This window comes from Heterocephalus glaber, unplaced genomic scaffold, assembly GCF_053883595.1.
Source record: "Heterocephalus glaber isolate CG9 unplaced genomic scaffold, H.glaber_assembly_v1.0 deba00001531, whole genome shotgun sequence".
NCBI lineage: Eukaryota > Metazoa > Chordata > Mammalia > Rodentia > Bathyergidae > Heterocephalus > Heterocephalus glaber.
Window position 1 is genome coordinate 17,915,847 of NW_028258329.1, and position 5,010 is coordinate 17,920,856.

At 39.6% G+C, this 5,010-nt stretch overlaps 1 pseudogene; it reads left to right on the plus strand.

Annotated features, from left to right (window-relative positions):
• Window positions 1–1,319: 1,319 nt before the first annotated feature.
• LOC106010003 (ubiquitin-conjugating enzyme E2 N pseudogene) lies at window positions 1,320–1,917 on the plus strand (annotated as a pseudogene).
• The last annotated feature ends 3,093 nt before the right edge of the window (window positions 1,918–5,010 follow it).

Below are 5,010 nucleotides of genomic sequence, written 5' to 3' on the forward strand. Positions count from 1 at the left end.
CCCTCATGCCTGCAGTTCTTGAAGACGCTCCCCAACACTCAGTCTTAGGGCTGGTGTAGAGGGGGACAACACACGAGGACACCAGGTGTGACTTCAGACCTTCAAGACCAGAGGGCAGAGACCACTCAAAGACAATGTGAGCATTGAAATCTACAATAATCAAGGGCTTGAGAAATGGAAGCATAAGAGAGGCCAGGGTACGAGTGCGAGGACCCAGACAGCCTGAGACAGGCAGCTATGAAGGTGGGACCTGGGCCTCTCCAAACTCCTTATCTGCCCATGGGCTATGAGCCCGGCAGGTTCTCGGGAGGAGGCTTAGCACAGTGCCTGCATGTCAAAGCCACAGTAAGTCTTTCAAACCTTAGCAGTTGTGATGACTAAGAGGATGATGACAGAATGCTGTTAGCTCTTGCAATCAAAGGTAAGCGTGCAACCAAGTCTTCATTTTTACAGTGCCCTTTCTTGGCAGCTGCAGTGGTCTCATCTATAAAGTAAGAAGGTTCAGCCAAATGAAGCCTCAGATGGCATGTAGAGCTGATGATTTAGGAGTCTGGAAGTTTACACATTCTAGGACTCGACAGAAAATAACCAGTGCCCTGATAGGACCTTGAAAAGCTCAATTTCCCTCAGGTTACTCAGAGCAGAAATGGGAATAGAGCAGCTAAAATGTAAACAAGTACCATTACTCTCAATTTATCTCCCCTTGTCCTCAGGGATTAAACCAGGACCTCACACAAGCTAGACAAGTGCTCTACCACTGAGCTACCTCCTCAGCCCCCACCTCTTGATCTTTATAACCTGGTGATTGTTCCCAGCAAAAAAAATAAGGCCTTGGAAACCACTCTATCCAGTCAAATCCTCCCCTGCTCCCATTTTTCCCACTGATGATCATGATCTTGGGAAGAGCAAGAATTTTTAAAACAGAAAACAAAAGGTATTAATCACTAGAGAAAAGAAAAAATGGACTTCATTAAAGTCTTTCATCAAAAGACATCAAGAAAATGACTAGATTACCCAAAGCCTAGGTGATATTTGTAATACATACATCTGACAAAGTAGTTCTTCTCCATATTTACTGGAAAACTCCACAAATCAATAAAAGAAATAACCAAGCATGCAAAATGTTTTAACATAAACTTAATAAAAGATATCTAAATGACTACTAAACCTGTGATAAAATATCCAACATCAGTAATCATCTGGAAAATTGAAACCATAATGAGACATTATTACATATCCAACAGAAAGACAGAATTTTTTTTTTTTTTCAAATGGGGAGCCAGAGATGAGACCAGAGACCAAACACGGGATCTGACAAGATGGCTGGGCTGCCCCACAGGATCATAATGAAAATCAGAATTTGCTGGCAGAACCAATTCCTGGCATTAAAGTGGAACCAGATGAGAGCAATACGCATTATTTTCATGTGGTCATCGCTGGCCCCCAGGATTCCCCCTTTGAGGGAGGGACTTTTAAACTTGAACTATTTCTTCCAGAAGAATACCTAATGGCAGCACCTAAAGTACCAAAATTTATCATCCTAATGTAGACAAGTTGGGAAGAATATGTTTAGATATTTTGAAAGATAAATGGTCCCAGCACTGCAGATCCACACAGTTCTGCTCTTGATCCAGGCTTTGTCAAGTGCTCCTAATCCAGACGACCCATTAGCAAATGATGTAGCAGAGCAGTGGAAGGCCAGTGAAGCCCAAGTCATAGAAACAGCTAGAGCATGGACTAGGCTATATGCCATAAATAATATTTAAGTCGATCTGATCATCAAGTTTGTGTCACTTCTCCAGTTCTGCCAAGACTTCTTCCTTTTTTGTTTGCATTTAATGGACTAGGTCTTAGAAACATTACAGAATAAAAACCTAGACATTTTCAGTCCTTTGGTGATTAAACGCACATTAGAAAATCTATGTCTTGTCCTGATTTACTGTTGTAAAACATGAGCAGAGGCTAAAAGTATCATTGGGATTGTCATGAAATGATTAAATGCAGTGGCCCTCTGCGTTTATTCATCTTCCCCATCATGGTTTAAGTACAAAGCACTGTGAATGAAGGTAGTTGTCAAGGTTAGCTGCAGGGGTATGGGTGTTCTTTATTTTATTTTTTGAGGGGAAAAGGAGTTTCAAAATTTTATGGGGTCTTTTTCCTCCCTTTTTATGGTGATCTAATTGCATTGGTTAAAAAGCAGCTAACCAATTCTCTAGAATACACTCTCTAGGCAAGTCTAGCTTTATTTAGATGCTATAGATGGACAAACTAGTTGTTCAAACCAAAATGGGAACATTACCAAACATCACAGCCCTCACTAATAACGTTGTGACTTTGCTGTCAAGTGTAGATTCCCCCCTTCAAAAAAAGCTTGTGACCATTTTGCATGGCTTGTCTGGAAACTTCCGTAAATCTTATGTTTTAGTAAAATATTTTTGTTATTCTAAAAAAGTAAAAATTAAAAATAAAAATAAAAAAGGCTGATGATACAAAGTGTTGGAAAGGATGCAGAGTGACTGGAACTCTCGTCTACAGTGAGGGGAAGGGTAAACTGGTCCAGTCACTTAGGGAAAATGTCCTGTAGAATCTAATAAAAATTAACAGTATTCTATAGCCCAGCACTTCCACTCTTAGCCTTTTAGCAACAGAAGAGAAGATGAATATTCAGTAAAACGACATACAGACAATTGCCTATAGCAGCTTAATTTCTAATTCCTGCCATATCTTGATCCAGATACAATTAAAATGGCTATCTTAGACTTTTTATACACAAATAGCAGACTCATTGAGAGAGAAATTAGGGAAACAATTCCTTTTACAATAGCATCCAAAAAATAAAATATCTAGGAATCAACCTAACAAAGGAAAACTACACTGAAAACTATACCACTTTGAAAAAGAAGATTGAGGAAGATAAAAGAAAATGGAAAGAAATCCCTTGTTTCTGGGTAGGAAAAACCAATATAGTGAAAATGGCCATACTTCCAAAAGTACTATATAGATTTAATGGAATGTCGATTGAAATTCCAACAATATACTTCACAGAACTAGAGAAAACAACCCAAAAATTCATTTGGAACCAGAAGAGACCTAGAATAGCAAAAGCAATTCTGGACAACAGAGACACGGCTGGGGGTATCACAATGCCCAACTTGAAACTATACTATGAAGCTACTGTGACAAAAACAGCATGGTACTGGCAAAGGAACAGACCCGAGGATCAGTGGAATAGATTAGAAGATGCAGAAACAACTCCAGACATACTCAGCCACCTCATCTTTGACAAAGGGGCCAACCACCCTCATTGGAGGAAAGATAGCCTATTTAATAAATGGTGTTGGGAAAAACTGGATTTCAACCTGCCAAAGATTAAAACTAGACCCATACCTATCACCATGCACTAAACTAAGATTGAAATGGATTAAAGATCTAAATATTAAGACAGAAACACTAAACTTGCTGGAAGATAAGTTAGGTAGAACTCTTGAAGACATTGGCATAGGAAAAGACTTTATGAACAAAACCTCAGTAGCACAAGAACTAGCACAAAGAATCAACAACTGGGATCTCATCTTATTAAAAAGCTTCTGCACTGCAAGAGGAACCACCAACAGAGCTAAGAAACAACCTACAATGTGGGAAAAAATTTAGCAGCTGTACCTCAGACAAAGGTCTACTATCAAGAATATATAAAGAACTGAAAAAAATCAGACCTCCCAAATTCAAAGACCCAATTCAAAAATGGGCATTGGAAATGAACAGACATTTCTCAGACAAAGAAGTAAAAGCAGCAAATAAACATATGAAAAAATACTCAGCATCACTGGTCATTCAAGAGATGCAGATGAAAACAACACTGAGATTCCACCTCACCCCAGAAAGAATGGCTGCTATCAAGAAATCAACCAATAACAAATGCTGGCGGGGTTGTGGAGAGAAAGGAACCCTTCTCCATTGTTGGTGGGAGTGCAAACTAGTGCAACCACTGTGGAAATCAGTATGGAGCTACCTCAAAGAACTAGCGCTAGAGGTCCCATTTGATCCAGGTATTCCCCTGCTGAGTATCTTCCCAAAAGAATTAAAAGAATCATACCACAGTGATATACGTGCACCCATGTTTATAGCGGCACAGTTTGTAATAGCTAAAGCTTGGAAACAGCCCAAGTGCCCATCAACTGGAAGCTGAATAAAGAAGATGTGTTTTTTTTTATACAATAGAGTACTACTCAGCCATAAAGAATGAGAAACTATAGAGATTTATAGCTAAATGGATGCATATTGAGGCCATACTCTTCAGTGAAATAAATAGGACACACGTGTGTAAATACAGAATAGTTTCTCTGGTGTGAAAAACTAAATGTGTAAATAAGAATCAAAATGTATAATTGATATTGTGAAATAGGAAGAAAATGTCTAAAGGAATAGCAGAAGTGGGAGGGGGAGGTGAAAGGAAAGAAGGGAAAAGAAAAAATATGAGAAAAGGAAAAACATGGAAACAAAGTCTTTGTAAATAGGGAAGGGTGGAGCGGGTGAAGGGCGCACATGTAATGGGGAAAAAATAACAACTAAGATACATCATGTACAGGTACAAGCACCCAATGATAAATGTAAAGGTACTGTATACCTAAAATGTACCAATAAAAGAATAAAAAATAAATAAATGAAAATAAAATGTCTATCTTTAAGAGGACTTCAGCCCTAGATGCGAGAGGAAATAAAGCACCTGAAAGGGCTACACACGGGGCTGCATGCCTGAGTTGGAGAGAATGACAACATGCAGAATGAAAGCAAGTGACCTCCAGGACGAGCAGTAATGAGCCTGTGGGCAGAGGTGGCAATCCTGCCCTGAGTTAGCTGCAGGAATCACATCAAGCTGTAATCTGAGTGTGAGAGCCACAGCCCACTAACTGCCCACTGGAATTACCTCCTGGGTTGCATAAACAGAGTACATGTGCCTAGTTAGAGGGGACAAGGGAGAGGAAGGGACTCTCACAGAGTAGCCAGGGGGAG